The sequence below is a fragment of the Hypanus sabinus genome, chromosome 14, assembly GCF_030144855.1.
Source record: "Hypanus sabinus isolate sHypSab1 chromosome 14, sHypSab1.hap1, whole genome shotgun sequence".
Taxonomy (NCBI): Eukaryota; Metazoa; Chordata; class Chondrichthyes; order Myliobatiformes; family Dasyatidae; genus Hypanus; species Hypanus sabinus.
The window spans coordinates 108,090,726-108,118,414 of record NC_082719.1 but is presented as its reverse complement, the minus strand read 5'-3'; the positions used below and the strand labels follow the sequence as shown (position 1 = coordinate 108,118,414).

The window sequence follows — 27,689 nt, the reverse complement described above, 5'->3', positions numbered from 1 at the left end:
ACTAAGTTGTGCCAAACATGTCTCTACCTTAGGAATTACTAGGCTTACCCAAAGCCCTCTATTTTTCTAAGCTGCATGTACCTATCCAAAAGTCTCTTAAAAGACCATAGAACCATAGAACATTACAGTACAGAAACAGGCCTTTCGACCCTCCTTAGCTGTGCCGAACCATTTTTCTGCCTAGTCCCACTGACCTGTACCTGGGCCATATCCCTCCATACACCTCTCATCCATGTACCTGTCCAAGTTCTTCTTAAATGTTAAAAGTGAGCCCGCATTTACCACTTCAACTGGCAGCTCATTTCACACTCCCACTACTCTCTGTTTGAAGAAGCCCCCCCCCCTCAATGTTCCCTTTAAACTTTTCTCCCTTGACCCTTAACCCATGTCCTCTGGTTTTTCTCTCCCCTAGCCTCAGTGGAAAAAGACTGCTTGAATTTACTCTATCTATACCCATCATAATTTTATATACCTCTATCAAATCTCCCCTCATTCTTCTATGCTCCAGGGAATGAAGTCCTAATCTATTCAACCTTTCTCTGTAACTCAGTTTCTCAAGTCCCAGCAACATCCTTGTAAACCTTCTCTGCACTCTTTCAAACTTATTAAAATCCTTCCTGTAATTAGGTGACCAAAACTGCACACAATACTCCAAACCCTATCGTATCCGCCTCCACCACCGTTGCTGGCAGCCCATTCAATGCACACACCACTCTCTGAGTAAAACTTCACACTTATCTGGGTTGAACTCCATCTGCCACTTCTCAGCCCAGTTTTGCATCCTATCAATGTCCCGCTGTAACCTCTAACAGCCCTCCACACTATCCACAATATCCCCAACCTTTATGTCATCATCAGACTTACTAACCCTTCCCTCCACTTCCTCATCCAAGTCATTTATAAAAATTACGAAGAGTAATGGTCCCAGAACAGATCCCTGAGGCATGCCATTGGTCACCAACCTCCATGCAGAATATGACCCGTCTACAACCACTCTTTGCCTTCTGTGAGTAAGTCAGTTCTGGATCCACAAAGCAATGTCCCCTTGGATCCTATGCGTCCATACTTTCTCAATAAGCCTTGCATGGGGTACCTTATCAAATGCCTTGCTGAAATCCATATACACTACATGTACTGCTCTTCCTTCATCAATGTGTTTAGTTACATCCTCAAAAAATTCAATCAGGCTTGTAAGGCACAACCTGGCCTTGACAAAGCCATGCTGACTATTCCTAATCATATTATACCTCTCCAAATGTTCATAAATCCTGCCTCTCAGTATCTCCTCCATCAATTTAGCAACCACTGAAGTAAGACTCACTGGTCTATAATTTCCTGGGCTATCCCTACTCCCTTTCTTGAATAAAGAAACAACATCTGCAACCTTCCAATCCTCCAGAACCTCTTCCATCCTGATTGATGATGCAAAGATAATCACCAGCGGCTCAGTAATCTGCTCCCTCACCTCCCACAGTAGCCTGGGGTACATATCATTTGGTCCTGGTGACTTGTTCAGCTTGATGCTCCAGCACATCCTCTTTCTTAATATCTACATGCTCAAGCTTTTCAGTCCACTGCAAGTCATCACTACAATCACTCGGACTTCAACTACTGCACAAAGTCTTGCCATCTTCAGAAGTCTTCTGATGACTCTGCCATAATTGCATCAGCAAGGGAGATGAGGCTGAGTACAGGGCTACAGTGGGAAACTTTGTCACATGATGTGAGCAGAATCATCTGCAGCTTAATGTGAAAAAGACTAAGGAGCTGGTGGTGGACCTGAGGAGGGCTAAGGCACCGGTGATCCCTGTTTCCATCCAAGGGGTCAGTGTAGACATGGTGGAGAATTACAAATACCTGAGGATATGAATTGACAATAAACTGGACTGGTCAAAGAACAGTGAGGCTGTCTACAAGAAGGGTCAGAGCCGTCTCTACTTCCTGAGGAGACTGAGGTCCTTTAACATCTGCTGGACGATGCTGAGGATGTTCTATGAGTCTGTGGTGGCCAGTGCTATCATGTTTGCTGTTGTGTGCTGGGGCAGCAGGCTGAGGGTGGCAGACACCAACAGAATCAACAAACTCATTTGTAAGGCCATTGACGTTATGGGGGTGGAACTGGACTCTCTAACGGTGGTGTCTGAAAAGAGGATGCTGTCCAAGTTGCATGCCATCTTGGACAATGTCTCCCATCCACTCCATAATGTACTGGTTAGGCACAGGAGTACATTCAGCCAGAGACTCATTCCACCAAGATGTAACACTGAGCGTCATAGGAAGTCATTCCTGCCTGTGGCCATCAGACTTTACAATTCCTCCCTGGTCCTGGACTTATTTCCACTTGGCATAATTTACCTATTATTATTTAATTATTTATGGTTTTATATTGCTGTATTTCTACACTATTCTTGGTTGGTGCGACTGTAACGAAACCTAATTTCCTTCGGGATCAATAAAGTATGTCTGTCTGTCTAAGATCCTTTTCCATAGTGAATACTGAAGTATTCATTAAGTACCTCTGCTATTTCCTCCGGTTCCATACACATTTTCCCACTGTCACACTTGATAGGTCCTATTCTTTCATGTCTTATCCTCTTGCTCTTCACATACTTGTAGAATGCCTTGGGGTTTTCCTTAATCCTGCCCACTAAGGCCTTCTCATGGCCCCCTTCTGGCTCTCCTAATTTCATTCTTAAGCTCCTTCCTGTTAGCCTTATAATCTTCTAGATCTCTAACATTACCTAGCTCTCTGAACCTTTCGTAAGCTTTTCCTTTCTTCTTGACTAGATTTATTACAACCTTCGTACACCACGGTTCCTGTACTCTACCATAACTCCCCTGTCTCGTTGGAACATACTCCACACAAAGATCCCCTGAATATTTGCCACATTTCTTCTGTACCTTTCTGTGAGAACATCTGTTCCCAATTTAAGCTTCCAAGTTCCTGCCTGATAGCCTCATAATTCCCCTTACTCCAATTAAACGCTTTTCTAACTTGTCTGTTCCTATCTCCCTCCAATGCTATTGTAAAGGAGACAGAATTACGATCACTATCTCCAAAATGCTCTCCCACTGAGAGATCTGACACCTGACCAGATTCATTTCCCAATACCAAATCAAGTACAGCCTCTCCTCTAGTTGGCTTATTTACATATTGTGTCAAGAAACTTTCCTGAACACTCCTAACAAACTTCACCCCAACTAAACCCCTTGCTCTAGGGATATGCCAATCGATATTTGGGAAATTAACATCTCCCAGCACGACAGCTCTGTTATTACTACACCTCACTGTGGAGGGGGTGACATCTCTCCCTTGTTAGTGAGAGAGAACCTGTGGCGTGTTGAACTGTTGAGTGAACAACGGTTTTTGAAGAATTGCAGTTCATGGTCTCTCTTTGGTGCTCTGCTGTTGCTTGCATGGTGGGTGGTGGGGGGCGCTGATGCTTTCTGCTGGAATAAGGGGGGCAAGGGGAGGGGGAGTGTTGACTCTTTTGTTGCTATTTGAGCATGGGAGGAGGGAGGGGGCTTAGAGGTTCTTACAGTTTTTCTATCATTCATTCTTTGGGGTTTTTCTTCAGTTTGATGGTTGTCTGTGAAGAGTAAGAGTTTCAGGTTGTATACGGAATACATTCTCTGATAAATGGACCCTTTTGAACCTTCGTATCGGTCAATATATAATTCAAAGGAAGCATCGTCAATCCAAATTTTTGAAGTAAACAACGTCATTGTAACTATTGAGATTGTATTGAATCACCTGCTGATTTAATATGATATTTGATCATGGGTATAAAAATGTAATGGACTTTTGGGTCTGTGAGCCTCTACCGAGAGTTTCTCCAGGCTGACGCCTACTTGTTGCATTGAATAAAGACTTTTATATCATTGACTTCAGTGTCCCTCCGGTGATTTAGATCACAGTCACAATGACCTCATTTCCCAAATGAATGACAAGAATAGACTGAGATTTGAAATACAGTTGTGAGCTGTGCTTTCTGAGTATTAAACGCCAGTGCAAGCAGTGTTTTTGTTTTGGGACCTAGAGGAAATTATTGTAGCACTTTAGGAATAGCTTGTAGTTGGAATAGAGGGATCTGGTTCAGATGTACAAACATTATACAATTCCCCCAAGGCCAAAGCACACTACACACTACCCACCCACATAAATCAGGCAACACTCAGTAGAAATCCAGAGTACTTAGTCCCCAATCAAAAACACCAGCTTCTGGAATAACAATACTCAATTATGTTCTGCTTGGGTAGTCTCCAACCTGACGGCATGAACACCAATTGCTCCAAATTCCAGTAATTTCTTTTCCCACCCCCTCAATTTTCATTACTCATCCTGGCTCATCTTTCACTCCTTCTCGTCTCCTGACATCCTCATCACCTCCCACTGATGCCTCTCTTCCTTCCCTTTCTCCCATGGTCCACTGTCTCCTGTCAGAATCCTTCTTCTCCAGCCCTTCCACCTATCACCTCCCAGCTTCTCACTTTATCGCCCCTCCCCCACACAGCTTGCTTCATCTATCAGCTGGTCTCACCTAACCTTCTAGCTTGCACTCCTTTCCCCACCCTCTCCACCTCCTGCCCCACTTTCTTATTCTGCTGTCTTTGCACCTCCTTTCCAGTCCTGAGAAAGGGTCTTGACCAGATGTTTATTCCCCTTCATACATGCTGTCTGACTTGCTGAGTTCCTCCAGCACTTTGTGTCTGTTACTCAATTACACAGTATTATTGTGAAACAAAAGTTGAACGATTTATTAAAATTAACTGAAAATATTCATAAATGAGACAATAAAAGAAAGATTGATTGATACAAGGGGACTTCCCCTTCATTCTAACCAATGCGAGTGTCCTGACTAGATGCATAACCATCAGGTAGAGGAAATGTAAGGCATCTGAGAAGAGATTGCAAGAACTGCTGAGAGGATCATTGGGGTATTCCTTTCACTCATCCAAAATATTTATCAGGAATGCTATGTTTGCAGGGCCCTTTGAGTTGATAATGATCCCTCCCATCTGTCCAACAATCTCTTTGACCCTTTACCATCAGGCAGGACATACAGTAGCATTAGCACAGGGATTGTTAGGATGGGGAACAGCTTCTTCCCCCGGCCATAAGACTACCACTACCCAGGTTTCATCATGTACGAAGTGCCAGTATGGTAATAGTGTTTACTTTTTAACTTGAATTGTAAATTCACCTTATTATTTGTTAATTTATTTGTAGTGATATTACTTTATGTGTTATGTGTGAGTTATATGTTCTGTGTTGTGCACCTTGGTCCAGAGGAACATTGTTTCATTTGGTGGTATACATGTGTATGGTTGTATGACAATAAACTGAACTTGATCTAATGTGAACATGAGAAAGTCTATAGGTGCTGGAAATCCAAAGCAACACACACAAAATGCTGGAGGAACTCAGCAGGTCAGGCAGCACTGATGGAAATGAATAGATGGTCGACATTTCAGACTGTTACCTTTCTTCGTGACTAATGTGCTTTGTGATTAAAACAAACTAAATAGATAATTTGCCTATGCGTTCTCAGAACTAACAAACAAGATATCTGTCCAGTTAATTTATTTTGTTCACAATGATTGGGTTAACTTCATATTGGAATACTAGTATGCAACATTATGCTCACTTCAATAGCCAGTGCCCTGTGACTCTGTTGTGTTTTTAGACTTAACCTTTACTTCTGCCACCATAACCATATATAATATATAACCATTTAATAATTACAGCACGGAAACAGGCCATCTCGGCCCTTCTAGTCCGTGCTGACGCTTACACTCACCTAGTTCCACTGGCCCGCACTCAGCCCATAACCCTCTATTCCTGTCCATATACCTATCCAATTTTACTTTAAATGACAATACCAAACCTGCCTCTATCACTTCTACTGGAAGCTCATTCCACCCAGCTACCACTCTCTGAGTAAAGAAATTCCCCCTCGGGTTACCCTTAAACTTTTGCCCCCTAACTCTCAACTCGTCCTCTTGTCTGAATCTTCCCTACTCTCAATGGAAAAAGCCTATCCACGTCAACTCGATCTATCCTCCTCATAATTTTAAATACCTCTATCAAGTCCCCCTTTAACCTTCTACGCTCCAAAGAATAAAGACCTAACTTGTTCAACCTTTCCCTGTAACTTAGGTGCTGAAACCCAGGTAACATTCTAGTAAATCTTCTCCGTACTCTCTCTATTTTGTTGACATATTTCCTATAATTCGGTGACCAGAACTGTACACAATACTCCAAATTTGGCCTTACCAATGGCTTGTACAATTTTAACATTACGTCCCAACTCCTATACTCAATGCTCTGATTTATAAAGGCCAGCATATCAAAAGCTTTCTTCACCACCCTATACACATGAGATTCCACCTTCAGGGAACAATGCACCATTATTCCTAGATCACTCTGTTCTACTGCATTCTTCAATGCCCTACCATTTACCATGTATGTCCTATTTGGATTATTCCTACCAAAATGTAGCACCTCACACTTATCAGCATTAAACTCCATCTGCCATCTTTCAGCCCACTCTTCTAACTTGCCTAAATCTCTCTGCAAGCTTTGAAAACCTACTTCATTATCCACAACGCCTCCTACCTTAGTATCATCTGCATACCTACTAATCCAATTTACCACCCCATCATCCAGATCATTAATGTACAAACGTATATGACAAACAACATTGGACCCAATACAGATCCCTGAGGCACACCACTAGTCACCGGCCTCCAACCTGACAAATAGTTATCTACCATTACTCTCTGGCATCTACTATTTAGCCACTGTTGAATCCATTTTACTACTTCAATATTAAAACCTAACGATTGAACCTTCTTAACTAACCTTCCGTGCAGAACCTTGTCAAAGGCCTTACTGAAGTCCATATAGACAACATCCACTGCTTTCCCCTTGTCAACTTTCCTAGTAGTCTCTTCAAAAAATTCAATAAGATTTGTCAAACATGACCTTCCATGCTGACTATTCCTAATCAGACCCTGTCTATCCAGATAATTATATCTACCATCTCTAAGAATACTTTCCATTAATTTACCCACCACTGACGTCAAACTGTAACAGGCCTATAATTGCTAGGTTTACTCTTAGAACCCTCTTTAAACAATGGAACCACATGAACAATACGCCAATCCTCTGGCACCATCCCTGTTTCTAATGACATTTGAAACATTTCTGTTAGAGCCCCTGCTATTTCTACACTAATTTCCCTCAATGTCCTAGGGAATATCCTGTCAGGGTCCGGAGTTTTATCCACTTTTATATTCCTTAAAAGTGCCAGTACTTCCTCCTCTTTAATTGTCATATTTTCCATAACTTTCCTACTTGTTTCCCTTACCTTACACAATTCAATATACTTCTCCTTAGTGAATACTGAAGAAAAGAAATTGTTCAAAATCTCCCCCATCTCTTTCAGCTCCACACATAGCTGTCCACTCTGATTCTCTAAGGGACCAATTTTATCCTTCACTATCCTTTTACTATTAATATAACTGTAGAAACCCTTTGGATTTATTTTCACCTTACTTGCCAAAGCAACCTTGTATCTTCTTCTAGCTTTTCTAATTTCTTTCTTAAGATTATTTTTACATTCTTTATATTCCTCGAGCACCTCATTTACTCCATGCTGCCTATATTTATTATAGATCTCCCTCTTTTTCCGAACCAAGTTTCCAATATCCCTTGAAGACCATGGCGATCTCAAACTTTTAACCTTTCCTTTCAACCTACCAGGAACATAAAGATAGTGTACCCTCAAAATTTCACTTTTAAATAACCTCAATTTCTCTATTACATCCTTCCCATAAAACAAAGTGTCCCAATCCACTCCTTCTAAGTCCTTTTGCATCTCCTCAAAGTTAGCCTTTCTCCAGTCAAAAATCTCAACCCTGGGTCCAGTCCTATCCTTATAATTATATTGAAACTAATGGTATTGTGATCACTGGACGCGAAGTGCTCCCCAACACATACGTCCGACACCTGACCTATCTCATTCCCTAACAGGATGAGATAGGCATAATAGAAAGACCATAAGAGAAAGAAGCAGAACTAGGCCATTCAGCCCATTGATCCTGCTTCACCATTCCATCATGGTTGATTTATTATCCCTCTCAACCCCATAACCTTTGACGCCCTGGCTAATCCGGAACCTTTCAATCTGTGCTTTAAATATACCCAGTGACTTGGCCTCCACAGCTGTCTGTGGCAATGAATTCTATATATTCACCACTCTTGCTACAGAAATTCCTCTTCAACTCCATTCTAAAAGGATGTCCCTCTATTCTGAAGCTGTGCCCTCTGGTCCTAGACTCCCCCATTATAAGAAACATCCTCTCCACATCCATTCTGTCTCAGCCTTTCAAGTAAGTTTTAATGCGATTATTCCCCCCCCCACCCCACCCAACAGGTCCAGAGCCACCTTGACACCTCACATGCAGCATTCTCAGGATATCCCAGAGGAGCAGGACTGCGAGGGATTGTGTGCAGGAAGTTACCCTTTTGGATCAGACTCTCAGCCCAATGTACAACATTCCATGGCCCTATTCTCCCCTTGTCTTCCGAACATTTACTTCACGATCAACAGATTAATAGATCATTATCCCAGTGCTGTTTGTGAACAACACACACAAAATGTTGGAGGAACTCAGCAGGCCAGGCAGCATCTATGGAAAAGAATAAATAGTCACCATTTTGAGATGACACCCTTCATTAGGACTGGAAAGGAGGGGGGGGGGAGAAGAATATGATAGGAGATGAGTGTTCCATGACAGAAAGGGAAGGAAAAGGGGCAGCGGGGAGGGGATGGGCTGGTGAGGAGAAGAGGTAAGAGACCAGAGTGGAGAAATTGATATTTATGTCATTAGGTTGGAGGCTACCTAGATAGAAAAAGAAGTGTTGCTCCTGCATCCTGAGAGTATAAATATAAGACTATGGATAGACATGTCAGAATAGAATTTCTTTATAATCTGTTCAGCTCTTTACTATTGTACTGCAGTAAATTCCTGAATGAACAGGTTTAAGTCCTGTCTATCCTTATCTTTTCTGTGTTAAATTCCAAATGAGAGGTTGTAATGAATGTAGACTTCAATTAGTTGCTGATGCCAGTAGGTTGTCCCTACATGAGAACAAGCCCAAACACCCCTTTAAAATTATAGCACCAATACAGCGGGAGAGTTTAAAAAGCGAGCAGATTGAGAGGGGGCAGTCATTTCTTCGGCAGCTGGAACAGGGCACAACTGCACAAGCGCGTGAAAGTCAGCCCAAAAGGGCTAAGTTTAAATATGGCTAAGCTTAAATAGAGTTTAAAAAGCGAGCAAATTAACAGAGTGGGCATCGGAGGAGCGGGTGACGGAGTAATGGGAGACAGAGTAGGTAGGCTTTGGCTCGAGAGGCTTCGGTGAGCAGAGGCTGAGGCTGCGCTTGCTCCCAGTGAGGTAAGGCCAGGTGAGCTCCTTTAATTAATCTAATTCACCTAGGCGTAGGTAATGGAGGCAACAGTTTGAGCAGTCGAGTGCTCCATTTGCAGTATGTGGGAAATCAGGCTGAGCACAATTGTCCCTGATGACTACACATGTAAAAGGTACATCCAGCTGCAGCTCCTGACAAACTGAGTTAGGGAACTGGAGCTGGAGCTGGATGAACTTCAGATCATTTGTGAGGCAGAGGCAGAAATAAACAGGAGTTACAGGGAGATAGTCACCCCTAAAAGTCAGGCGGCAGGTAGCTGGGTGACTGTCAGGAGAGGGAAGGGGAATAGACAGAATGAGCAGAGCACCCTGGTGGCTGTTCCCATCAACAATAAGTATACCGTTTTGGACACTGTTGGTGGGGATGACCTACCAGGGACAAGTTGCAGTGGTTGCGTCTCTAGGACCGAGACTGGACCCTCAGCTCAGAAGGGAAGGAGGGAAGAGATCAAGAAACCCGGATGGTCTGTTGCCTCCCTGGTGCCAGGGTCCGTGATATCTCGGATCGAGTTCTCAGTATTCTCTTGAGGGAGGGTGAGCAGCCAGATGTCGTGGTCCATGAAGGGACCAATGACATGGATAGGAAGAAGGAGGAGGTTCTGCAAAGAGAACTTAGGGAGTTAGGTGCAAAGTTGAAGGACAGGACCTCCAGGGTTTCAATCTCGGGATTGCTACCCATGCCACATGCTGGTGAGACTAGAAATAGGAAGATAATGCAGCTAAATACATGGCTATGGAGATGGTGCAGGAGGGAGGGCTTCATGTTTCTGGACAATTGGGCCTTGTTCCAGGGAAGGAGGAACCCGTTCCAATGGGACAGGTTGCACCTTAACTGGAGAGGGACTAACATTCTTATGGGAAGGTTTGCTAGTGCTGCTCTGGGGGGTTTAAACTAGATTTGCAGGAGGAGGGGAACCAGAGTATTACAGCAGATAGTGAGGTGGAGGAGGATAAAGGTCATGCGAGAGCTGCATGTATAGTGCATGGAGTAAAGCCAGATCTAACATATAAAGAGGCTTTGGGGAAAGAGAAACAGAATAAAGGGTGTAAAGGTAGTAAGGTAGAAGGGCTAAAGTGCCTGTACTTCAATGCATGAAGCATCAGGAACAAAGGTGACAAACTGAGAGCTTGGATACATACTTGGAATTATGATGTAGTGGCCATTACAGAGACTTAGCTGGCACCAGGGCAGGAATGGATTCTCAATATTCCTGGATTTCAGTGCTTTAAAAGGGATGGGGGGGGGAGAAAGGGGAGGAGGGGTGGCATTACTGGGCAGGGATACTATTACAGCTGAAGAAAGGGTGGGTAATGTAGCAGGGTCCTCTTTTGAGTCAGTATGGGTGGAAGTCAGGAACAGGAAGGGAGCAGTTACTCTACTGGGGGTATTCTATAGGCCCCCTGGTAGCAGCAGAGATACTGAGGAGCAGATTGGGAGGCAGATTTTGGACAGGTGCAAAAATAACAGGGTTGTTATCATGGGTGACTTTAACTTCCCTAATATTGATTGGCACCTGATTAGTTCCAATAGTTTAGATGGGGCAGAGTTTGTTAAGTGTGTCCAGGATGGATTCCTGTCACAGTATGTTGATGGGCCGACTAGGGGGAATGCCATACTAGATCCAGTATTAGGTAACGAACTGGGTCAGGTCACAGATCTCTCAGTGGATGACCATCTGGGGAACAGTGACCACTGCTCCCTGGCCTTTAACATTATCATGGAAAGGGATAGATTCAGAGAGGACAGGAAAATTTTTAATTGGGGAAGGGCAAATTATGAGGCTATAAGGCTAGAACTTGCAGGTGTGAATTGGGATGATGTTTTTGCAGGGAAATGTACTACGGACATGTGGTCGATGTTTAGGGATCTCTTGCAGGATGTTAAAGATAAATTTGTCCTGGTGAGGAAGATAAAGAATGGTAGGGTGAAGGAACCATAGGTGACAAGTGAGGTGGAAAATCTAGTCAGGTGGAAGAAGGCAGCATACGTTAGGTTTAGGAAGCAAAGATCAGATGGGTCTATTGAGGAATATAGGGTAGCAAGAAAGGAGCTTAAGAAGGGGAAGAGAGTAAGGGGGCATGAGAAGGCCTTGGCGAGTACAGTAAAGGAAAACCCTAAGCTCATTCTTCAATTGTGTGAAGAACAAAAGGATGACAGGAGTGAAGGTAGGACCGATTAGAGATAAAAGTGGGAAGATATGCCTGAAGGCTGTGGCAGTGAGCGAGGTCCTCAATGGATACTTTTCTTCGGTATTCATCAATGAGAGGGAACTTGATGATGGTGAGGACAATATGAGTGAGGTTGATGTTCTGGAGCATGTTGATATTAAGGAAGAGGAGGTGTTGGAGTTGTTAAAACACATTAGGACGGATAAGTCCCCGGGGCCTGACGGAATATTCCCCAGGCTGCTCCACGAGACGAGGGAAGAGATTGCTGAGCCTCTGACTAGGATCTTTACGTCCTTTTTGTCCACGGGAATGGTACCGGAGGATTGGAGGGAGGCGAATGTTGTCCCCTTGTTCAAAAAAGGTAGTAGGGGTAGTCCAGGTAATTATAGACCAGTGAGCCTTACGTCTGTGGTGGGAAAACTGTTGGAAAAGATTCTTAGAGATAGGATCTATGGGCATTTAGAGAATCATGGTCTGATCAGGGACAGTCAGCATGGCTTTGTGAAGGGCAGATCGTGCCTAACAAGCCTAAATAGAGTTCTTTGAGGAGGTGACCAAGCATATAGATGAGGATAGTGCAGTGGATGTGATCTACATGGATTTTAGTAAGGCATTTGACAAGGTACAACACAGGAGGCTTATTCAGAAAGTCAGAAGGCATGGGATCCAGGGAAGTTTGGTCAGGTGGATTCAGAATTGGCTTGCCTGCAGAAAGCAGAGGGTTGTGGTGGAGGGAGTACATTCAGATTGGAGGGTGCTAGTGGCGTCTCACAAGGATCTGTTCTGGGACCTCTACTTTTCATGATTTTTATTAACAACCTGGATGTGGGGGTAGAAGGGTGGGTTGGCAAGTTTGCAGATGACGCAAAGGTTGGTGGTGTTATTGACAGTGTTGAGGATTGTCAAAGATTGCAGAGAGACATTGATAGGATGCAGAAGTGGGCTGAGAAGTGGCAGATGGAGTTCAACCCAGAAAAGTGTGAGCTGGTACACTTTGGAAGGACAAACTCCAAGGCAGAGTACAAAGTAAATGGCAGGATACTTGGGAGTGTGGAGGAGCAGAGGGATCTGGGGGTACATGTCCACAGATCCCTGAAAGTTGCCTCACAGGTAGATAGGGTAGTTAAGAAAGCTTATGGAGTGTTAGCTTTCATAAGTCGAGGGATAGATTTTAATAGTTGCGGGGTAATGATGCAGCTCTGTAAAACTCTGGTTAGGCTACACTTGGAGTACAGTGTCCAGTTCTGGTCGCCTCACTATTGGAAGGATGTGGAAGCACTGGAAAGAGTACAGAGGAGATTTACCAGAATCCTGCCTGGTTTAGAGTATTGATTATGATCAGAGATTAAGGGAGCTAAGGCTTTACTCTCTGTAGAGAAGAAGGATGAGAGGAGACATGATAGAGGTATACAAGATATTAAGAGGAATAGATAGAGTGGACAGCCAGTGCCTCTTCCCCAGGGCACCATTGCTTAATACAAGAGGACATGGCTTTAAAGTAAGGGGAGGGAAGTTCAAAGGAGATATTAGAGGAAGGTTTTTTACTCAGAGAGTGGTTGGTGTGTGGAATGCACTGCCTGAATCAGTCGTGGAGTCAGATACACTAGTGAAATTTAAGAGACTACTAGACAGGTTTATGGAGGAATTTAAGGTGGAGCGTTATATGGGAGGCAGGGTTTAAGGGTCAGCACAACATTGTGGGCCAAAGGGCCTGTACTGTGCTGTATTGTTCTCTGTTCTATCACAAACATCTCCTCTGTAATCCATACAAACTCCATAAAGTTGATACCACTTTGTCTCTCTGCTTTCGAGCCTGTTTCTGTCTCCTGACTAAATACAGATGCCAAAAAAAAAAATTAGGTTTCTCCCATCTGTTTTGGCTTTGCACATGGATTACCATTCTGGTCTTTCAGAGGACCAGTTTTATCCCTTGCAATTCTTTTGCTCTGAACGTGTCCTTCACGTTGTCTGCTAGAGCAATTTCATTCCTTCTGTTAGTCCTCATGACTTCTTTCTTAAGTGTTCTCTTGCATTTCTTATACTCCATAAGCAGCTCATTTGTTCTTACCTGCCTATACATGCTATGCACCTCCTTTTTTCTCTTAGCCAGGACCTCAATTTCTCTTGAACACCAAGCTTTGCTACACTTGTTATCTTTACCTTTTATTCCGACAGGCACATACAAGCTTTGTGCTTTCAAAATTACCCATTTGAAGACCTCTCACTTACCAAATACACCTTTGCCAGAAAACAGCCCATCCCAATCAACTTACTAGATCCTTTCTGAAACTATCAAAACTGGCGACAAACCCACTGAATCTCAATCCACAGAACAGGCCTATCGTTTTGCATATTATTTTGAAACAAATGGCATTGTGATCACTAGACGCAAGGTGTTCTCTGACAAAAACTTCTGTCACCTGTGCTATCTCACTCCCTAATAGGAGATCAAGTATTGCACACTTTCTCATTGGGGTTTCTACGGACTGATTAAGAAAACTTCCCTAAACTCGTTTGACATACTCTGTCCTATTTATAATAAAATCACCTACAATAACAACCGTATGTTTCTTGCAACAGTCTGTGATCTCTTGACAAATTTGTTCCTCGGAATCCTAGGACTGTTGGGTAGTCTGTAATATAGCCCCATTAATGTGAAAGCACCATGGTTTTCAAGGGATATTAGAAATTTGGTTCGGAAAAAGAGGGATGTCTACAATAGATATAGGCAGCATGGAGTAAAGAAATTGCTTGAGGAATATAAAGAATGTAAAAGGAATCTTAAGAAAGAGATTAGAAAAGCTAAAAGAAGATACGAGGTTGGTTTGGCAAATAAGGTGAAAGTAAATCCGAAAGGTTTCTACAGTTATATTAAAAGCAAGAGGATAGTGAGGGATAAGATTGGCCCCTTAGAGAATCAGAGTGGTCAGCTATGTGTGGAGCTGAAGGAGATGGGAGAGATTTTGAATGATTTCTTCTTTTCGGTATTCACTAAGGAGAAGGATATTGAATTGTGTAAGGTGTGGGAAACATGTAAGGAAGTTATAGAACCTATGACAATTAAAGAGGTGGAAGTACTGGCGCTTTTAAGAAATTTAAAAGTGGATAAATCTCCGGGTCCTGTCAGGATATTCCCCAGGACCTTGAGGGAAGTTTGTGTAGAAATAGCAGGAGCTCTGACGGAGATCTTTAAGATGTCATTAGAAACGGGGATTGTTTCGGAGGATTGGCATATTGTTCATGTGGTTCCATTGTTTAAAAAGGGTTCTAGAAGTAAGCCTAGCAATTATAGACCTGTCAGTTTGACATCAGTGGTGGGTAAATTAATGGAAAGTATTCTTAGAGATAGTATTAATAATTATCTGGATAGACAGGATCTGATTAGGAGTAGCCAGCATGGATTTGTGCATGGAAGGTCATGTTTGACAAACCTTATTGAATTTTTTAAATAAGTTACGAGGAATGTTGACGAGGGAAAGGCAGTGGATGTAGTCTATATGGACTTCAGCAAAGCCTTTGACAAAGTTCCACATGGAAGGTTAGTTAAGAAGGTTTAGTTGTTAGGTATTAATGCTGGAGTAATAAAATGGATTCAACAGTGGCTAGGTGGGAGATGCCAGAGAGTAGTGGTGGATAATTGTTTATCGGGATGGAGGCCGATGACTAGTGGGGTGCCTCAGGGATCTGTTTTGGGCCCAATGTTGTTTGTAATATACATAAATGATCTGGATGATGGGGTGGTAAATTGGATTAGTAAGTATGCCGATGATACTAAGGTAGGAGGTGTTGTGGATAATGAGGTGGGTTTTCAAAGCTTGCAGGGAGATTTATGCCGGTTAGAAGAATGGGCTGAACGTTGGCAGATGGAGTTTAATGCTGAGAAGTGTGAGGTTCTACATTTTGGCAGGAATAATCCAAATAGAACATACAGGGTAAATGGTAGGGCATTGAGGAATGCAGAGGAACAGAGAGATCTAGGAATAACAGTGCATAGTTCCCTGAAGGTGGAGTCTCATGTAGATAGGGTGTTGAAGAAGGCTTTTGGAACGCTGGCCTTTATAAATCAAAGCATTGAGTACAGAAGTTGGGATGTAATGTTAAAATTGTACAAGGCATTGGTAAGGCCAAATTTAGAATATTGTGTGCAGTTCTGGTCACCGAATTATAGGAAAGATATCAATAAATTAGAGAGAGTGCAGAGACGATTTACTAGGATGTTACCTGGGTTTCAGCACTTAAGTTACAGAGAAAGGTTGAACAAGTTAGGTCTCTATTCATTGGAGCGTAGAAGGTTGAGGGGGGATTTAATCGAGGTATTTAAAATTTTGAGAGGGATAGATAGAGTTGACGTGAATAGGCTGTTTCCATTGAGAGTAGGGGAGATTCAAATGAGAGGACATGATTTGAGAGTTAGGGGGCAGAAGTTTAAGGGAAACACGAGGAGGTATTTCTTTACTCAGAGAGTGATAGCTGTGTGGAATGAGCTTCCTGCAGAAGTAGTAGAGGCCAGTTCAGTTGTGTCATTTAAGGTAAAATTGGATAGGTATATGGACAGGAAAGTAGTGGAGGGTTATGGGCTGAGTGCAGGTGGGTGGGACTAGGTGAGATTAAGAGTTCGGCACGGACTAGGAGGGCCGAGATGGCCTGTTTCCGTGGTGTGATTGTTATATGGTTATAACTTTCTTATCTCTCAGTTCCACCCATAACACCTCACTAGACAAGTTCCTAACAGAACATTGCCTTGACATTTTCCACGACAAGTAAAGCCACCACTCCTCCGTTAATCCCTCCCACTCTGTCACATCTAAAACAACAGAACCCCGGAATACTGTAATGTCATAATTACAGGTGTTGATCCATGCCTTGAGCTCATCAGCCTTTCCTATGATATTTCTTGCATTGAAATACATGCAGCTCAGGACACTAGTCACACTATTGTCAATCTTTTGATTCCTGACTTTGTCTGAGGTCTTACCAACATCTGTCTCCACAACCTCTCCACTAACTGTTCCGGAACTCTGGTTTCCATACCAGCGACTCTAATTTAAACCCCACCGTGCAGCATTAGCAAACCTTCCATCTAGGATATTAATCCCCTTCCAGTTCAAGTACAAATTGTCCCTCCTGTACAGGTCCCAGCTTCCCTGGAAGAGAGCCTAATAATCCAAAAATCTTATACCCTTCCTCCTACACCAACTCCTTAGCTACGGCCTGACTGACATGTGGCATGCGTAGCAATCCTGAGATTGCAACGGAGCTCCTGCCCTTTAACTTACCACCTAATACCCTGAACTCCCTATGCAGAACCTCATCACTCATCCTACTCATGTCATTAGTACCTACATGGACCATGATTTCTGGCTGTTCAAAGCTCCAAGAAAAAACTGCCGTGAGTTGTTGTCTTTTTCTACTCAGCCAGTGGATCTGAGTGAAATTCTCTCATCTCAAGCTTTGATCTCCCAACTGGTTGCTGGTCAGGGCTCTAAAAAAAACTGCTATGAGTTGCTTCCTTTTCCTACACCGTTAAGGCAGCCTGAGTAAAATTCCCTCCTCTCTAGCTTCTGATCTCCCAATTAGTTGCTGCTCAAAGCATTGTACAGAAACACCAATGCTCAGGTGCAGGTAAGTCTACAGAAAATGGTGGACACAGCCCAGCCCATCATGGGATAAAACACTCCCCACCATTGAGCACTTTTACATGAAGCACAGCCACAAGAAAGCAGCAGCCATCAGCAGTGACCCTCACCATCCAGGCCATGATCTCTTGTCATTACTACCCTTGGGCAGGAGGTATAGAAGCTTCAGGTGCCACCCCACCAGGTTCAGGAAGTTATTACCCCTCAACCATTGGGCTCCTGAACTGGCATGGATAACTTAATTCACCCCAACACTGAACTAATTCCACAACCTAGAGACTCACTTTCAAGGACTTTACAATTCATGTTCTCTTCATTATTTATTTATTTGTGCAATTTAGCTTCTTTTGAAGAAGAAGAATTAGAATAGCCCTTAACTCGGCAGTGGAGTTATCGGGGCACTGTCATGACTGTGTTTCTGTAGCAAGCTATTCTTGGTTTTATGAGGCTGAGTTGCTAGCTCAACACTCAACCTGACTTGGATTTGAACTTGGGAACCTTCGCTCCGGAGTCCGGCACTGATATTATTGTGCCACTAAGTGGGACAGCTTCTTTTGACTATTGTCTTTTTTATGTCTAGATTTTTGAAAATTCTACTGTATTGTTTTTTTCTTTAAATGCCTGTGGGAAAATGTAGTATATGGTAACATGTATTTACCTTGAAATTAAATTTGCTTCAACTTTGATTTTGACTTTGAATTAAAATTGTCTCTCAGTTGGGCAGGTTTTATAAAATATTTGAGGAACAAAGTTGAAGAGTGAATGACAGCCTAATGTGCAGAGTGTGGTCTCCAGAAGCTGCTGATCCAATAGAAAAGGTTGCTGATGTCTATAAGTGTCATCTTTGTTCTGATGGAGCACTTTTAAAACAGACATTTCTCTCATGTTATATTAATAATGCATACTATTTGAATTTGACCTATTTTAATATTGACATGCTACTTAGGGGAGAAAAATCACATTTGTTCATAAACAAATTCCTTCTTTATTTGGTAATTCTAGTTATTGAGTAGTGACTTGTGGCTTTATATTCTTGAGTTTCACAATACATATATTCTAAACTTGCTGGAGGATCACATTGAAACCTATCAAATGCTGAAAGGCTTCGTTAGAGTGGATGTACAGAAGATGTGCCCTATAGTGAGTGAGTCTAGGACCAGAGGGCACAGACTTAGACTAGAGGGATGTCCTTTAGAACAGAGATGAGAAGGAATTTATTAAGCCAGAGGGTAGTGCATCTGTGGAATTCATTCCCAGAGACGGTTGTGGAGGTCAGGTCATTGAGTGTATTTAAAGCAGAAGTTGATAGGTTCTTGAATAGTCAAGGTGGCAAAGATTACAGGGAGAAGGCAGGAGAATGGGGTTGAGAGAGATACTAAATTGGCCATGATGGAATGGTGCAGCAGACTCGATGGGCCAACTGGACCAATTTTGCTCCTATGTCTTATGATCTTATGGTATTTTGAACACAGAAACATGGGACAGGATTTGGTGATAGTCTGTCTAGAGAAGACAATCAAATACTCCCCAGGATAGAACAGCAACAACAGAGAGGAGAAGATAAATTCCACTTCACTTCAAGTCTTTCTGAGGAAGATGACATTTCCATGAAAACCCTGAAAGTGCTGGAAATTTTCAAGTTAGACAGGATCTGTTAAAAGAGAGAGAAACTTCATGTTTCAGGTCAAATACCTTTCATCAGAAATCCTGGAAGTCTTCAAGTTCTGAAGTGTAACAATACCTTTGAGTTCCAATTAAAGGCCATCAGTCTAATTCAGTGGCTGCCTGGCCCGCTGAGTACTTCCAGTATCTGTTCTTATTTCCATGGCAGCATCATCTGTGTTTTGTACGAGCGCAATTTCCAATTGTGAGTTACGTAAAATTACCTAATAACCCTCTCACACATTCTACATAGCCTCATTGACATTAGAATTGGGTTTATTTTCACTGAAATGGCGTATGCCATGAAATGTGTTGTTTTGCGGCAGCATTATAGTGCAATAGAAAAAAGAACTATAAATTATCATTCTGTAAGTATATTGAAAACATTAAATAAGTAGAACAAAAGTAGTGAGGTAGTGTACATGGGTTTATTGTCCATTTAGAAGTCTGATGGCAGAAGAAAAGAGATGTTCATGAAACATTGAGTGTGTTTCTTCAGGCTCCTGTATCTCTTCCCTGATTTCCTGATGGTAGCAATGAGGAGGCATGTCCTGGGTGATGGGGGTCCTTAATGATGGATGCTGCCTTTTTGACGCATTGCCTTTTGAAGAAATCCTTGATGCTGGGGAGGTTAGTGCCCATGATAGAGCTGAATGAGTTTACAACTTTCTGCATCTTTTTCAGATCCACATATTACACAAGGCCCCTTCAACCAACCTACATTATCAACTTTGAATTATTTTCTCCCTCCATGCACCAGGTTCCTTGAAGTCATAGTGTCATAGAGCACTACAGCATGGGAACAGGCCCTTTGGCCCATCTAGTGCATGCTAAAATATTATCCTCCCTAGTCCCATTGACTCACACCTGGACTACAGCCCTCCATACCCCTCTAACCTGTATCCAAATTTCTCTTAAGTGGTGTAATCAAAACCACATCCACCACCTCCACCAGCAGTTCATTCCACATTTCCACCAACCTCGTCTGAGTCAAACTATTATTCTACTGGTCCCAACCCTGCACCTTTACCGCAACCCTTCATAACCATCTCTCACCCAGGAAATTATCTAACTTCCTCTTAAACATTGACAACAAATCCACACCACCACTTACACTGACACTTCCACACTCTCACCACCCTCATGTTCCTATTAAACATTTCACCTCTCACCTTTAACCCTTGATCTCTGGTTGTAGTCTTACCCAATCTCAGTGGAAAAAGACTGCTTGCATTTGCTCTATCTATACCCCTCATCATTTTGTATACCTCTATCAAATCTCCCCTCAATCTCCATGAAATATAGTCTTACAACCTATTTAACCATTCCCTATAACTCAGGTCCTCCAATCCTGGCAACATCCTTGTAATTTTTTTCTGTACTCTTTCAATGGTACTGGTATCTGCCCACAGACAGCTGACCAGAACTGCCCACAATACTCCAAATCTGACCTCAACAGAGTCTGATACGACTTCAACATGACATCCCAACTCCTGTCCCCATACCCTGCTTTATGAAGGCTAATGTGCTAAAAGCTCCCTTTATGACCCATCTACCTGTAATGCCACTTTCAAGAAATTATGCATCTGTATTCACGGAACCCTTTATCTGCACCCCTCAGTGCCCTACTGCTTACCATGTAAAACCTATCCTGGTTTGTCCTTGCAAAGTGCAACGCCTCACACTTGACTGCATTAAATTCCATCTGCCACTTTTCAGGTCATTTTTCCAGCTGGTCCATATCCCACTGCAAGCCATGATAGCCTTCCTCACTGCCTAGTACACTGCCAATCTTGGTGTCATCTGCAAATTTGCTGATTCAGTTTACCATATTATCATCCAGATTGTTAATATAGATGAAGAACAACAACAGACCCAGCACCAGTCCTTGCAGCACTCCACAAGTCACAGGTGTTCAGTCAGAAAGGCAATCATCTACTAACACTCTCTGGATTCTTTTGCTACACCAATGTTGAATACAATTTACTACTTCATCCTGAATGCCAAGCACCTGAATGTTCTGGACCCACCTCCAATGTGGGACTTTGTTCAATACCTTGTAGACAACTTTCAGTACAGTCTGTCCCGCAGTGCCCTCTTATTTTCCTCTGCAGTTTCTTGCATCTTCAAGCATGGATTAGATACTGGCTACAAGATCTGTGTCCTACCTCACTGGCCCGCACCCTGAAGTCACTTTGTCCTTTATACATCAAATTATAAAGAGAGCACGGCAGCACCTCTTGTTCTTAGAAGTTTGTGAAGATTCCGCATGACATCTAAAACTTTGAAAAATTTCTAAAGATGAATGCTGGAGAGTATTTTGACTGGCTCCATCTTGACCTGGTAATGGAAACATCAATACCCTTGACTGGAGAAGCCTGAAAAAAGCAGTGGATACAGCTCAGTCCATCACAGGTAAACCCCCATCCCTCACCACTGAGCACATCTACATGAAACATTGTCGCAGGAAAGCAGCATCCATCATCAGGGAGCCCACCACCCAGACCATGCTCTATTCTCACTGCTCCCATCAGAAAGAAGGTAAAGGAGCCTCAAGAACCACACCACCAGGTTTAGGAACAATTATTACTGCTCAACCATCAAGCTCTTGAACCAATGTGTCACCCCAACACTGAACTGTTCCCACAACCTATGGACTCACTTTCAAGGACTCTTCACATGTTCTCAATAATTATTGCTTACTTATTTACTATTATTATCATTTTCTTTTGTATTTCCAGTTTGGTATCTTTTGCACATTGGTTGTCTGTCCTGTTGGCACAACTGAGAGCATCCTGACTGGCTGCATCACTTCCTGGTATGGGAACAGTACTTCCCTCAATCACAGGACTCTGTAGAGAGTGGTGCAGATAGCCCAGTGTATCTGTAGTTGTGAACCTCCCATGATTCAGGACATTTACAAAGACATGTGTAAAAAGGGCCCGAAGGATCATTGGGGACCCGAGTCACCCTAACCACAAACTGGTCCGGCTGCTAACATTCAGAAAGTGGTATCGCCGTATAAAAGCCAGGACTAACAGGCTCCGGGACAGCAGACTGATTAATTCACACTAATTTGATTGTCGATCTATGTTACATTCACTGTTCTATTTATTATAAATTGCTATGATTGAACGTTGCACATTTAATCAGAGACGTAACGTGAAGATATTTATTCATGCATGTGAAGGATGCAAGAAATAAAGTCAATTCAATCCTTCCGTGATTCAATTATATTTCTTAGATCTATCGTGTATGCCCGCAAGTAAATGAAACTCAGGATTGTACATCGTGATATATATGTACTTTGATAATACATTTACTTTGAACTTTGAACTTGTGCCTGCATGTGCCCAACATTACAACATGTAACATTGCAAGACTCAGATCAATGTTTAATTTCGGTGATTTACCTGCAGGAAGGTTGGGGAAGCTGAGCCAAGTAAACTTCATCTGGTGATCCAACAGAGTCACTTTCTACAGTCTTGTCCTTCAACAGAGGCACTGTCTACAATATTGTCCTTCAACAGTCACTGTTTACAAAAATGTAATTCAAGAGTCACTGTCTGCAGTATTGTCCTTCAATAAGAGTCCCTTTCTACAGTATTGTCCTTCAACAGAGTCCATGTAAGTATTATACTTCAACAAAGTCACTCTCTACAGTATTGTTTGTCCTTCAAAAGAGTCCATGTCTAAAGTACTGTACTTCAACGGTGTCACTATCTACAGTATTGTCCTTCAACAGAGTCACTATCTGCAGTTTTGTCCTCCAACACAGTCGCTCTGTACAGTATTGTCCTTCAACAGTTACTTTCAAGAGTATTGTGCTTCAATAAGGGTCACTGTCTACATAATTGTCCTTCAACAGTTACTCTCTACACTATTGTCTTTCAACAGAATCCGTGTCTAAATTATTATACTTCAACAGAGTCCCTGTCTACAGTATTGTCCTTCAAAAGAGTTGCCTCACAAACACTATTGAAATGTTAAACCTGCCCCAATTTGTCTCTTAGAACCATAGAACATTACAGCACGGAAATAGGCATATTGGCCCTTCTTGATTGTGCCGAACCATTTTTCTGCCTAGTCCCACTGACCTGCACCTGGCCCATATCCCTCCATATCCCTCTCGTCCATGTACATGTCCAAGATTTTCTTAAATGTTAAAAGTGAACCCGGATTTACCACTTCATCTGCAGGCTCATTCCACACTCTCACCACTCTGTGTGAAGAAGCTCCCTCTAATGTTCCCTTTAAACTTCTTCCCCTTCACCCTTAACCCATGTCCTCCGGGTTTTTTTCTCCTCTAGCCTTAGTAGAAAATACCTGCTTGCATTCACTCCATCTATACCCATCATAATTTTATATACTATCAAATCTCCCCTCATTCTTCTATGCTCCAGGGAATAAAGTCCTAACCTATTCAACCTTTCTGTGTAACTCAGTTTCTCAAGTCCTGGCAACATCCTTGTAAACCTTCTCTGCACTCTTTCAACCTTATTAATATCCTTCCTGTAATTCAGTGACCAAAGCTGCACACAATACTCCAAATTTGGCCTCACCAATGCCTTATACAACTTCACCATAACATTCCAAGTCTCATACTCAGTGCTTTGATTTATAAAGGCCAATGTACTAAAAGGTCTCTTTACGACCCTATCTACCTGTGACGTCACTTTTAGGGAATTTTTTTTATCCGTATTCCCAAATCCCTGTGTTCTACTGCACTCCTCAGTGCCCTACTATTTACCTTGTATGTTCTACCTTGGTTTGTCCTTCCAAAGTGCAATACCTCACACTTGTCGGTATTAAACTCCATCTGCCATTTTTCAGCCCATGTGGAACCTTTTAGCCGATATAGAACCTTCACCTCACAACTGGCGAAATGTCCTACATCCTTTCTCCTACCCATAAATTTTCCAAGTAGGTGGTCAAAATCATGATTCATTTTTAAAAGGAGTACAATAGAATCTGTCCCTTCAATTACTAGCAGGGAATCCTGCACACCTATGGGTTATTTTTAACATTTCTTATTATCGGGCAGCAAGCAGTGTAAATATCAAGGTTAAAGGATTAATTTTATTTGTCAAAGTACTTCAAAACATACAGTGAAATGCATCACCTGCATCAAGGATTTTCTGGGGAGGTGGCAGCCCATAAGTGTTGCTACGCTTCTTGTGCGAAGGTAGCATGTCCACAATTTCATAACCCTAACCAGTACATCTTTGGAATGTGGGCAGAATCCGGAGCACCCAGAGGAAACCAACACGGTCACGGGGAGAACATACAAACTCCTTTCAGAGAGCATCAGAAATTGAACTTCCATCTTACAGCTGGCACTCTAAAATGTTACTCTAACCACAACGCCTATCATGCGGCCCCATGCTTTAGCCTCCTAATCACATTTCAACTCAGTCAGAAGCCCTCCTTCCAGCTAACAATCAAAGGCAGAGACAAGAAGCACTGAAGGTGCTGCAAATCTTCAGCAACACAAATAAGATGTTGTGGAAATTATCAGGCAGGCAGCATCTATGGAGGGAAATGGACAGTCAACATTTCAAGCTGAGACCCTTCATTATGGACAGCTGGTGCTTTGGGCTGAGACCCCTTAAAAGGACTAGATGATCAAAAGCATTTTCTTTGAAACACTAATGTAACTTCTCTACCTGGTGACGACGAGCAGAATGTGTATGTGAAAATGTCTGTAGTTACATCACAGACAACACAAACTGCATTTGACCGTTCTTAAGTCCCTCAACCATCAGACTCTTAAACCAGAGGGAATAACTTCACTCACCCCACAACCTATGTTCCCACAACCTATGGACTCACTTTCAAGGACTCTACATCTCATGTTCTCAATACATATTGATTATTTATTTATTATTATTTTGTTCTCAGCTCTTTTGTTTTTGCAGTTTTTGCACGTTGTTTGTTTGTCTTATGCGTGGTTTTCCTATTGTGTTGGTACTTGCTGTGAATACCTGGAAGAAAATTAATCTCAGGGTTGTATGTGGTGACATATATGTACTTAGATAATAAATTTACTTTGAACCTTGAATTTATTTCGAACTTTAAATCGTCAATTTTATTTGGCACACCATCACTAACTTCATTGCTATAAAGAGTGCATGTTCTGCTTTTTGTAAAATATTAACTTACCAACTGAGAACAAAGGAAATAATTCAGACAAATGGGTCTGAATGTTGATTATTTCCAGTATACTGCCTGAAAGTCTTGTCCTGACATCAAAGTGGACCACAATAGCCAGCACTGTTGCAAACTAATTTAATTGTAAATACAAATGCCCTGTCAGAGAGGATTACTGAAGTTCAGTGTCAGCATTCTGAGGCACACATCACACTGAGATGGTACATAAATCCTAATATGACAATAAATCCTTGTCATAAATCAGCAGATGTCTGACAAGGGAAAAGCCCAGATATAAAATTCTGGCACTTCTATCAAAGGTAGGGAATGCATTGGAGAAAATTCTTAGGGACAGGATTTATTCACATATGGAAAGGAATGGAGAATGCATATTCTGCATGGAGGTCGGTGACTGGTGGTGTGCCTCAGGACCCTTACTCTTCGTTATTTTTATAAATGACCTGGATGAGGAAGTGGAGGAATGGGTTAGTAAGTTTGCTGATGACACAAAGGTTGGGGGTGTTGTGGATAGTGTGGAGGGCTGTCAGAGGTTACAGCGGGGACATTAATAGGATGCTAAACTGGGCTGAGAAGTGGCAGATGGAGTTCAACCCAGATAAGTGTGAAGTGGTTCATTTTGGTAGGTCAAATATGATGGCAGAATATAGTATTAATGGTAAGATTCTTGGCAGTGTGGAGGATCAGAGGGATCTTGGGGTCCGAGTCCATAGGACGCTCAAAGCAGCTGCGCAGCTTGAGTCTGTGGTTAAGAAGGTGTGCGGTGTATTGGCCTTCATCAATAGTGGAATTGAATTTAGGAACTGAGAGGTAATGTTGCAACTATATAGGACCCTGGTCGGACCCCACGGAGTACTGTGCTCAGTTCTGATGCAGAGGAGATTTACAAAGATGTTGCCTGCATTGGGGAGCATGCCTTTTGAGAATAGGTTGAGTGAACTTGATCTTTTCTCCTTGGAGCGACGGAGGATGAGAAGTAAGATAGAGGTGTATAACATGATGAGGGGCATTGGTCATGTGGATAGTCAGAGGCTTCTTCCCAGGGCTGAGATGGTTGCCACAAGAGGACAGAGGTTTAAGGTGCTGCGGAGTAGGTACAGAGGAGATGTCAGGGGTAGGTGTTTTTCTCAGAGAGTGGTGAGTGCATGGAATGGGCTACCGGCAACGGTGGTGGAGGCGGATACAATAGGGTCTTTAAAAGACTTTTGGATAGGCACATTAAGCTTAGTAAAATAGAGGGCTATGGGAAAGCCTAGTAATTTCTAAGTCAGAGACGTGTTCGGCACAGCTTTGTGGGCCGAAAGGCCTGTATTGTGCTGTAGGTTTCCTATGTTTCTTTGTCTTACTAGTGAAAGGCAGCATGGCTTTGGTGAGGGAAATGCTGTTTCACAAATTAATTTTTTTGAGGAAAAGACAAAAGTGATTGCTAAAGGTAGGACAGTATACTTTAGTAAAGCATTTGACAAGCTGCCTCGTGGTAGGTTGGCCCAGAAGATTAATCCAGGGCCAGAGGCCTTTTTGTCAAGCTCAACTTTCTAAAGCAGCCATCACTTCCAGGTCTTAAACAACAACACACACAAAATGCTGCTTAGCCTGCTGTGTTCCACCAGCATTTTGTGTGTGTTGTTGTTTGAATTTCCAGCATCTGCAGATTTCCTCATGTTTGCAGGTCTTAAACAGATGTTTTTGAGTAAGTTCAGCTTCTGACCAATGTTCCTTGCTCAACTTGTCATAAACAAGTGAACAATAGGGTCCTCGTTTACTCATTATTTAATCAAGAGAAAACAATGGAGTCCGCTTTGGCTTAATTAAACAATGCATTTACCTGGCCAGTCGAATGTAATTGAAAAATTAAAATACCACATGTGTGTGTAGTCACCAAGTAGCAAAAAAAAAATGGTATATATGTTGGAGAGCAGTCAGACTTGTTAGGAATGGTCAAAGAAGAACACGAAGAATGACAGATAGATGAATCCATTTTCCGACTTCGGTTTCTGCGATGGTAGACTCATTTGTCTACAACTCGTTGGTATGTCTTTTTAGCTGATAGGATTTGTACTTGTGTTTTGGAAATCCATTGTGTTTTAGAAATGGTTTGTATTTTAGAAATCTTATATAAGATGGAAATCCTCTGAGTTTTCAATGTAAAACATAGAAACATAGAAAACCTATAGCGTAATACTTGTGCCAAACATGTCCCTACCTTAGAAATTACTAGGCTTACCTATAGCCCTCTATTTTTCCAAGCTCCTTGTGTTTTAAGAATTCTATGTAAATTTAAATGTATATGAATAGAAATAAATGAATTTCCTTCATTAGCTGGAAGAATCTCCTCCTTGGTAAGGACGGGAGATCCACTGCTCAAATAGTGGGTATTAGCAGCTAAACTCACCATGGAGGACCAACAGGGAAGTGATCAAGTGTTTGAGAGTAGGTAGCTCCAGTATAACCTCCCTTTAATGAGGGTAACTGTTGTTGTCAATATCTGATAAGGCTTAAGATCTTCAGTTGAGTTCAGAACTTCACAGACAGCAAATCCAATACCATCACACA

General features: G+C 42.3%; 1 protein-coding gene across 2 annotated transcripts in view; it reads right to left on the bottom strand.

Moving 5' to 3' along the window:
* Nucleotides 1–27,689, bottom strand: part of LOC132405058 (complexin-1) — a 166,454-nt gene that overhangs the window by 86,350 nt on the left and 52,415 nt on the right. The window lies entirely within an intron of this gene.